Here is a 10,724-nt window from a genome sequence, read left to right as displayed (position 1 = left end):
CGACTCCCCTTTGAAGGGTGTGGAGGGCCACTCTTCCAAAGGTGGGCTCTCCACTTTGATGCATCTCGCTGTGTAGGGCGTTCTCTCCCCAGGCTGGCCTTCCTCCTCCTTGTTGGACTGCACTGGAAGCAGAGGGGACAGCTCCTCTCCAGGCAGGAGCTTCTCCTCTTTCACTGGTCCCGCAGACGGGGACGGGGCTAGCCCTTCCTCGGAGAGCAGGACCTTGGGGGCGATGGGGACTCGCTTGCTGTGGCGCGCCAGCTCCGAGCTCATGAGCGAGGCTGCCAGGGGCAGGGGCACTTTCACCGAGGCCTGCAACACCAGGGACGGGTTCACTGGGAAGGGAACTGGATGGGCACCAGGTAGGAGGTCACCCGTGGGAGCAGTGGCTTCATCTTCCGGTGTGCACCCTGTGGGAGTTCCGTTTAGATGGTCACGTTCCGGTGGGGCTCAGGGTGGGAACGTTTCTGCTGTGATTCTGAGTCCTCGGGCGACTGTGGAGACCCTGGGTCCAGTGGCTTAAACACCTGGGAGGATGGTCCAAAAGGACACCTTGCCTTTGGCAGATGTCTCGTGAACAAACATCTCGTGGAGGGAAAGGTTGTGACGAATGGAGTTCTTCCCGCCTGGTTTGGCGATGTGCTTCAAGTAGGGGAAGTGGTCCTCAATCCAAGTGTAGATGTCCTTCAGGGTCATGCATTTCCTCTCGGTGCTGTTGATGGCGAACTGTATCATGGCCATGTACGAGTAGGGCGGCCTCTCGGACACAGAGTTCTGCCAGGACACCGATGCTCCCGGGGGCTCCTCGACCTTAACTTGACTCTGATCTAGGCAACAGTTTTCTTTTTCCTCCATTTCTTGCTTGACGCTGCAGGCACCCAGCCCATCTGAACTCATCTTTCCAAGCCACTGGATGTTGGTCAAGCTGTTGTCGAGAGGGCAGCTTGCTGCCTCACCACCAGCACAGCTCTCCCGTCTCGGCCTGGGAGGGGCGCCAGGTGGTCTAGGAGGATTCACATCCCTGGCTGTAGGCTTTGGTCCCAGGGTCTCGGTAATTACTTCCGCTCTCTTGGTGTCACTGCTGGCTTGGTCTGGAAGCGGGGTTTCTGGCGGGTGAGTGGGGGCACCCCCACTGCTGATGAGGATGAACTTGTTGGGCCCACTGTTGCCACTCTCTTTTTCTTTGGCGGTCAGTGCCATGATGATGTTCTGGATGTTGGCATGGTTGGGGATGGCCACCACTTGGGGGTTGGGCATGGTGGGGTGGTTCATAATCTTGATCCCGGCTGGAAACTTGCAAGAGCTAGATTCTGCCGCTTTCTGGGAGGCCTGTGTTGGCTGGGGCTCCTGTTGGGCAGAGGACTGCTAGGTTCTTCCTCTGATATTTCACCTGGGGCATTTTGAACAGGAGGGGGCAATCTCCGTCTCTTGAGAATCAGTGGCCGATGGGGGCGCTTTTCATTATGAATCTGTGCATTCACTCTCCATGGAGAATCACAAGCATGGACCCTGCTGACTGCAGCCGCCGCCGTCTGGTCCGGAATGAAATTTCTTTATCTGGCTCTTCTCTCCACGTCTCTGGAATTCCCTCAAAACGAGTGGGTGGGGTTATGCAAATAGGATGTGTGTAACACTCAGAGTGGATTGGTCCGTTTTAGTCGCTACTCTTCTAGCTCTATAGAATGAGTTGTTTTGGCACGGAGAGAGAAATCTCAGGACCACCAGAATGGGGGCAACCCACGTTCAAGATCTCTGTCTGAAGTCATGGAGGCCGAGACCAGAGGCACCAGAGGCCGAGGCCAAGAGACTGTGAGACAGAGCAGAGGAGCAGCACCTATGAGACTGTGAGGCAGGGTGGCAGGCAGGCTCCCTAGCCCACAGAGGCCGAGGCCAAAGGACCACATGACTGAGAGCCTGCAGACCAGAGAGAGATGTAACTGCTGGCTGCAAAGAGGTGTTGCTGTATATCCTTTGTGTTTTCTGATTCTGACTTGTGGTAATCTGTTAGGTTCCCCAATAACACCACTCCTCCCACTCAGTATTGAAGTCACGGGGATGGACAGTTGGTGTCAGAATAGGTAAAGTAGGCTAGTGGATGGAGGCATGTCTGACCTCTGCCTCATGGCAATAGGGAATCCAGAGGAGGTTCAATATGGCCCTCTGTGCCATTTTCCTCAAGCACCAAGTCCAAAATCTAGTTTTCATTCCCTTTCCAGTGAATTCCATTAGTGTTCGTCCTAGATCTTTGATTCTTCACAGCGTTCTTTTGTTCACAAAACTGGGGATGGATACACTTTGCTAAAGGTACTGATCAGGACGAACCATGACTAGAGGTAAGTTTGACACTAAGTTCAAAAAGGTTATTGAGTGTCTACCCCTGGGCTGGGGCACCACTTCTAGGTGCAGGATGAAGGTTAAAATATCAAATGAGGAGCCTGCTGTCCTAAGCTTGCGGCCTGCGAGGGAGATCGGAAATAAGCCATTGAATCCATTTTTTAAAATTCCAGTGTATGGTCCTCACCCACCACCCACTACCATCCAGTGGACTCTGGCTCATAGTGGCTCAACGGGACAAAGTAGAACCGCCCTAGGATTTCTGAAGCTAGAAATCTTTGTGGGAGTAGACTGCTTCAACTTTGTCTTGTGGGTTTGAACCTCCAACCTTGTGGTTAGCATCCCAGTGCAGGCTTGGGGTAAAGGCCCTGAGGCCTGGAAGAGCTTGGTGTGTTCTAATTGCAGCACCAGAGGGTGACTAGAGAGCAGTGAGTGGTGCCAGAGGAACATGAGCTATGATATAGCAGATAGGGCCAGAACACCCAGGGCCTTGGCACCAGAACAAAGGCTTTAGAAGTCATTCAAAGGTTTCAGTCATTCCAATGGGAGACCTTTGAAGCATTTCAAATAGGTAATTGATGGGGCCTGATTCATGCCTTGGGACTGCCGTATGGAAGATAGATTGATTGATTGTAGGAAGGGCAAGTGTGGAGCTGGGAGACCAGGTCAGAGGCTCTCACAGATATCAGGCAGGGGGGCTGGGGGTGGTGGTGGCAGTGGGGACTGAGAACAGTAGATCTATTGGAGATTGATTTGGAGGGTCGACAGAATGAGCTGATGGACTGAATGGGATTGGGGTCCCCATATACTGCAATGTTCCTGCATCCTGGGGTCCATGTGTCCCAGGAGATCCACGAAAGCACCTTAGGGAGTCCAGAAAGCCAAATCCACTGCCATCGACTGGGTTCACACTCACAGTGACCCTGGATAGGGTGTTGGAGGTGGTACATCTTTAGAGGAGCAGGCGGGCCGCCTCGTTCTCCCTTGGAGCAGCCGAGAGTTGTGAACTGATACATGCTCACTGCCTTGCAGTTAGCAGCCCAACACTTAACCCACAGAACCACCAGGGCTCCTTAAGGGAGTGCATAGGACCCCTGAAAAGGAATGCCCAATTGTGCATCTGAACATGGTCTTTGAACAGTGGGCATGGGGTGGGAGTCATGGTTTTCATCAGATTCTCGAAGGTGATTGAAGTTGGGCGAGGCTTATTTGGGGGCTTGTGGTACTCGGGACTTCGGAAGTTTCATAATTAACACTTAGAAATAGTGAAGTACAAACGGGGCAATCAAACAAATAATCAGTGTCATGGCTGATCTTCTTTCTAAAGCTACAGGGCTACATTTCGTGGGTCATGGTCAGCCTGTTCTCAGATCTGATCTCTATCGGTCCCTGCCAGGTGTGCATAGCTCTTTCTTCACCCGTCGCGCTTTGGAGCACACTTTGTTCCTTCGCCAAGGGCATCGCCCTCTCTTGCATTTCATTTTCTGAATTTCGGAAAGGCAGAGTATGGATCTGAAACAACAACAAAGCAGGTGCTGTGAAGTTCATTCCAACGCACGGTGACCCCGTGCGTGGCAGAGTAAGAGCTATGCTCCAAGGGGTCTCCTGGGCGATGGCTTTGCAGAAGCTGATTACCAGGCCTTCCTTCCATGGTGCCTGTGAGTGGACTCAAGCTTTTGGTTGAGTGTTTAATTGTTTCTCTCGCCAGGGACTCTGCAAGGTATATTACGACAACAACAACAACCAACAACTCGACTTGCCATCGAGTTGAGGTCGACTCAGAGTGACATTGTCGAGCAGAATAGACATGCTCCCTGGGGTTTCAGAGGCTATAAATCTTAGTAGAAGCAGAAAGCCTCATCTTTCTTTCATGAGACAGTTGGTAGGTTTGAACCGCTGATCTTGTCAGCCGCCCAATGCTTAGCTCACAGTGCCACTAGGGATCGTTTGCAAAGTATATTACCAAAAAACTTCATTGCTAATGAGTTGGTTCAAACTCATAGAGTGACCTGATAGAGGGTTTCTGAGGCTGTAAATAATATTTTTTGTACTTTCTTGGGTATTAAATTTTTTTAACAGTTTAATTGACAGATCATACAATTCAATTGTTTAAACATATTAAGACCAGTTGTGTATCCATTACCACAATCAGTTTTAGAACATTTCCTTTTCTTGAAATCATTATTATTAGCTCCCCATTTCCCCACAACCTCCCCTGCCATAATACTAAGAAACTATTAATCCTGTTAGTGTCTCTATAGATTTACCTATTCTGAACCTAGTATTTAAAGAAAGTACAAAAACAAAAAATATTTTAACATTATAACAATAACAAAATAAAACAGAGAAAAATCTCAATAGAAAAGAAAGCAGAAAATAATAAAAACAAGACTAAAAAAAAAACAAGAATAAATAAAAAATGCATCCAAAGGGAGAACAAATGATACGGTGTTCAATTTTAATCTAACAACATCTGCATCAGTCTATTTTAATGCACTCTGTCTGCTAGCCAGGCTGTTTACATCCCCAGTCAATGGTCAGAGGGAATTCACTGAAGGCTTAATCCACATGGGAACCCTACAAATGGGTTTTGGGCTTTCACTGTCATCCATCGCCTTCTGCAAACCATGTGCTCAGAATTTACCTCTATTAATATTCCCTCCTACCATCTTGGATTTTATTATTTTCAATCGTTGGATCACACAAGCTGATGTGCTTCTTCCATGTGGACTTATTTGGGGCCTCACTTACATGGTTATTGCTTTAAGACAAGCCTTTAAGATGCTATTCTTTCTGATACCAAGTTTGGAAATCTTTACTCAGGCAGCCTCATCTTTCTCCCAAGGAGTGACTGGTGGGCTTGAACTGCCAAAGTGCTACTAGAGCTCCACACAGTACATTAGAGTCCCTTAAAATAAACAACACTGTTTGGTGCTGGGGTCTGAGGGTCTTGACTTGGCAACCCAGCTTCTCTGTAACTAGTGTGACTTTGTGAAAGAAATTCATGAAGCCTGGATTTCTTGCATAGAAAAGGAATAATAAGCTGTACTGATCAGTTGGTTGGTATTTCCATAAGAACTGACGCCAACCAAACTCACTGCCATCAAGTTGATTCCGACTCATCGCGATCCTATAAGGCCGAGCAGAACTGGCTCGGTGGGTTTCGAAGGCTATAAATCTTCACGGCAGCAGAGAGCCTCATCATCCCCCATCTCCATAAGAAGATATGTGTAAAATAACTAAATGTGAATCTGGCACTCCTCCTCTCTTCAAGCTGTAGAAAAATCCTGCACAATTGGTGAGCAGCGTTTTCTCTCCCATCACACAATTGGCTGAGGTAAAAACGAAATAGGACCATAAGAAGGACGGACCCCTGTGAGAAGGCGTTTGTAACAGTGAGTGTCTGATTTGGGGGCACTTGAGTGTCTAAAAGGTTAGAACATACATACCCCCTCCCCCAAGGCTGAGCCACTCTTTCTAGTGGGGCTGACTCACTGATTTCCCTAGACGCTGCTGAATTACCTGCCAAGCTTCTTTAAGGTCTAGTTATGTCTCTAATTAGTTCAGTTCTGCTCTTGAGAAATAGGCCTGTCACCAGCTTGCAGGGTGGATGATAGCAGAGATGTTTGCCTTGTGGCCTATGGCCAGCTTTTCCAGTTTCCACTTCTGCTGGCCTTCCCACCTCAGCCGGCTTCCTTCTGATGATGTCACAGGGTGCTCCTGGGAAATGTTCCTGCTGCTTCTCCGCTTCTGCAGCCCAGATCCGCCTCTTGTTACCTGGTTCTTCCTTTGTTCTCATTTGAGCTTCGCTTTTCTTTTCTCAGTTGCTCCTCAACAAAACAACTGGCCAGTTTCCTCAATATCTCTTTCTCTTTAGCGTTCCTCCCTCCCCCCCACCCCCCAAAAGAGGTCTTCTACCTATTTTCATTGGAAGGCTTTCAAAGAAGAAGAACAGCAACCCCCCTGTAAGGCAGGGATTTTCCTTTTGCCCTTTTCATTCTTGTTGTCCTTAGATGCAGCTGGGTTGGCTCACCGTGACTTCGTAAATAACAGAACAAAAAGCTGCCCATCTTTGTATTCGTTGGTGGGTTTGAGTCCATTGTTGCCGGTTTTGTGCCAATCCATCTCACTGAGGGCTTTCTTCACATTCATAAGGGAGCTCTGGTGGTGGAGTGGGTTATGTTTTGAGCTTCTGTGAGAGGAAGCTGAGACATTCTGCTCCTGTGATAATTTACCACCTCGGAGACCCACAGGGGCACTTCTACGCTGCCCTAGAAAGGCACTATGAACTGAACGGAATTCACTTGACAATGGGTTTGCTTTTTCACTTCCATTGACCTGCTCAGGATCAGCATCAAAAGTAAGTCCAGGACCTGTGTGATCCAAGGATTGTAAATAATAAAACCCAACTCTGAAGAAGGGAGTAGTGTCAAAACTTAAACTGTGAACACTCGGTTTGCAGAAAGCTATGGATGACAGTGGAAGCCCAAAATGCGTTTGCAGGGTCCCCACATGGATTAAGTCTCTCATGAATCCCCGCTGACCATTCTCGAGGGATATGCATCGCCTTGCTATCAGAGAACATTATAAAGTCGATTATGGCAGATGTAGTTAAGTTAAAATATAATACCCTATCGTTTGTTCTCCCTTTTGACCCATTTTAAAGTTGTTTCATTTTGTAATATTTTCTACTTTCTACTTGATTGAGATTTTTCTATGTTTTGTCTAGTCATTGTTGTTGGGTGTTTTTTGCTTGTTTTCTTTTATGGCTGTGTTTTGCTTTCTATGAGTTTCTGTATATGAAGTCTAGGACAGGTAGCTCTATAGAGATAATAACTGGATAAGGGGAGAATGGGGGGAAATGGGGAGTTAACAATAACAATAACTATGAGACGGCTCTGAAATTGATTGTGGTGATAATTGTACAACTCTTCTTAATGTGATTATATGATTAAAGTGTATGATATGTGACGTAGATACCAATAAAACTATCAAATCACTAAGTCCAGGGGCCAGCTGTAGAACAGAACCTCAATTGCTCATATGTAAGTTCAGGTTGAAGGTGAAGAAAAGTACAGCAAGTTCACAAAAACTAAATGTGATGTTCCTTTTTTAGCCACTGGTCTTTACTGATGATCTTTCCCAAATAAGCAAGCCATACATCTCATAGAATGAATGCATCCAGTCTCCTTTACTCACACAAGGACTCTTGAGACTGTGGAGAGGCAGCATACACACTAGATGTCACATCATGACCCTCCCGCCTCCTGACTGACCATGGACAAGTCACTTGATCAATCTTTGTTTCCAATTTCTCATCTCATAATTGTGAATATAATCTGTGAGTTCTGAATGGTGGCCATTGTAAAGAATTCTTGAACCCAGTAAGAAATAGAGAGTGGCAGGGGAGAGACAGCTGATGTCAGAGTTGGTAAGAAGATCGGAGGGTGGAGGCATGTCTGACTGCCACCTTATAGAAATCCGCCTTGGGCTGTTGATCTTGATTCTTCTTCCTCCTTGTGAAATTCGAGGAGATCAGATATCTCTGCCGCACCATTTTTACTGTGACTTTCCCCTGGGAATCTACAGTTCTAATTAATATTCCATCCCTTCCACCAAGCTTTGGACCTAGAAATAATAATCGCCCCTGAGTACAGCAGGGACCCTAATTCACATAGCTGGGAGCTCAGAGAGAGCCCTTTCTCCATGGGCTCCTTCTCATAGCTTTGGGCCTTTAGGACGTCACCCCTCACAAGGACCTTAGGAAATAATTGAATGAAATACTCTTTAGAGTGCTTGGTTCACAATAAAATATAAAATAATGCTTGAATGCAAGGCTTTTATTACTACTGTGAGGTGACTGAGCTGTTTTGACAAAAAGGTGAGGAGCTTTGATCTGCCAACTAAGTCTTCTCAGCCTTAAGTTCTGGGACTTTGGACTAGTTGCGTGATACAGTTTGATACAACCTTAACAAACACATTAGACTATTTCATTTTTGACCTCTTTTCCCCCCTTCGGCTGCCTGGTAAACTCTGAGAGTGAGCACAGAAAGCCATCTTATGCACTGGCTCCTAGCCAGAATTAAAGTTTGGCAGCCCTGCCCCTGGACCTAGCAGCTTCTCTGCCTTGGACGCTCAGAAATCTGTCAGTCAACATCGCTCTACCTCTCCCATTAACTAAGCCCAACCCACCTCTTCTTGACGGTCTTGGCCAACTTCTTTCCTATTTGTATTAGTAAATGTCTCCTTGGGATCTGGCTTTTGGAGAACACAAAATGTCCTCCCTTCTTGCCTCTTCCCCATCAAGTATTATTCCCCAGGACGTGTTTCACCTTGCTGTCCTATTCAAGATCAATTTGTATCATTTATCCAGCTTTCCCCCAAATAGTTCACGTTCACATGATCTCCTATGAGACACTGAATAGAAACATTGAAGTCCTCGACTACAAACTGAAAGATCAGTAATTCAATCCCACTAGTGACACCTAGGAAGAAAGGTCTGGTGATCTGCTTCTGAAAGGTCCCATCCTTGACACTCTGTTGAGCGCAGTTCTACTCAAAACACATGGAGTCCCCATGATGGCAACTGCTTTGCTTCTTGACTTCGGTTGGGTAGTATCGGGGGCACGAGAACATCAGAAGAAACTCCTAACCATTTTCTTTCATTGATACTTAAGCCCTGCCCTTCTCCTCTAAGCATAATTGCCTTTAATTACAGCCTGTTGCTGTTCTCCTCCACTCTTGTGAGTTCATAGCCATTCACTCCCTATAAATAAAAGGTTTGGCCCTGTCCCCGCCGAGCTGTGCGGAAGCGGAGGCTCTGGTGTGTTCAAGATTCGGTCCCAGCCGTAACCTACCGCCGTGGCTGAGGAAGGCATTGCTGCTGGGGGTGTAATGGACATTAACACTGCTTTACAAGAGGTGCTGAAGACCGCCCTCATCCACGAGGGCCTAGCACGTGGAATTCGCGAAGCTGCCAAAGCCTTAGACAAGCGCCAAGCTCCTCTTTGTGTGCTTGCATCCAACTGTGATGCGCCTATGGATGTCAAGTTAGTGGAGGCCCTATGTGCTGAACACCAAACCAACCTAAGTAAGGTTGATGACAAGAAACTAGGAGAGTGGGTGGGCCTCTGCAAAACTGACCGAGAAGGAAAACCCCGGAAAGTGGTTGGTTGCAGTTGTATGGTTGTTAATTTAAGGACGATGGCAAAGAATCTCAGGCCAAAGATGTTATTGAAGAATACTTTAAATGCAAAAAGTAAGCAAATAAAACTCTGCTAATTGTTAAAAACAAAATAAAAATAAATAAATAAAAAGTTTGTTCTTGCTAAGGTCAGGATTTTTTTTTTAAATTATTTTAAAAAGAACCAAGTTGGGCTGAAGATAATGGCAGACATGTGCTTTTCAAAAGAAGAAGGGAAGAAAGTAAAATTGTCCACCACATGGGAATTGCAAAGCCCGACTGTCCACTGAGGGTCACAGTTAAGCAGAGGGAGCTGGACGGAGTCAGAACTCTCCAGGACGGAAGTGCAGGGTGGCGATGCTGAAACCAACACGCACGCTCTGGTGACGTGTTAAGATCGCCGGAGAGCAGGGTGAGGACTTCAGTTGGACCTCCACGGTAGAAAACCATCTGCTTTGACAAAATTCGTTTTGTGAGAATCCGAACCAGAGACAAGTTCAGGAAGCCTCCTTGTCTGAGAAAACAGACACAGATTGACTTTTTTTTTAAAAATTCTTTTTATTGACGTGTATGTAACCTACATACAGGGAAGCACACAAATCTTATAGCTCACCGTGTTTTCTGCATGGAAACACACCCCAGCCAGCACCTAGACCGAGAGGCAGGAAATGGCCTGTGATCCCCAGAAAGCCCATCCCTCTGATGGCCCCTTCCAGTCAGTAACCAATCCTTCTTTCCTGCTTTATTTATTGATTTTTCTCCTTAGTTCCTCTAATCTAGCATCTTCTATGTAATGGAACCTCATCATTTGCTGATCCTGTATTTGCGGTAGTGCCTACTCACTCAAATTTATTTGTAACCTCCAAATCAATACTTATGATTTGGGCTATATGGCAAAACAGTAAAAAGGTGGGGGAAAAGATAGCGTTGCCTTGCTCACGTTCCCAGCAGAGGTTAAATGAGGTGACGCTCTGCGTTCCCGTTTCTGCTCCCATACTCTAAACAAGTGTCCTTTTTTTGGGTCAACCGAGGGCCGTGTTTTTCATACTTTGAGGCTTTTTGTTGGTGACTTTCCTGTTTAAGAGGGCTCCCAGACATAGTGCTGAAGTGCTAGCTAATGTTCCGAAGCTCTAGAAGGCTGTGATGTGCCTTACGGCGAAAATATGTGTGTTAGCTAAGCGCTGTACAGGCATGAGTTATATAGTAT

General features: G+C 46.7%; 2 pseudogenes; one reads left to right on the top strand and one right to left on the bottom strand.

Moving 5' to 3' along the window:
• The window catches only part of LOC101656235, a 15,699-nt pseudogene extending 7,808 nt beyond the window's left edge, over positions 1–7,891 (bottom strand).
• A 1,298-nt stretch (positions 7,892–9,189) lies between these two features.
• On the top strand, positions 9,190–9,596 carry LOC101655933 (annotated as a pseudogene).
• The last annotated feature ends 1,128 nt before the right edge of the window (positions 9,597–10,724 follow it).

The sequence above is a fragment of the Echinops telfairi genome, unplaced genomic scaffold (assembly GCF_000313985.2).
Source record: "Echinops telfairi isolate 266 unplaced genomic scaffold, ASM31398v2 ScPeMD7_26;HRSCAF=91, whole genome shotgun sequence".
In the NCBI taxonomy this organism is placed as follows: domain Eukaryota; kingdom Metazoa; phylum Chordata; class Mammalia; order Afrosoricida; family Tenrecidae; genus Echinops; species Echinops telfairi.
Note: the sequence above shows the minus strand (reverse complement) of the source record. Positions and strands in the feature narration are given on the sequence as shown.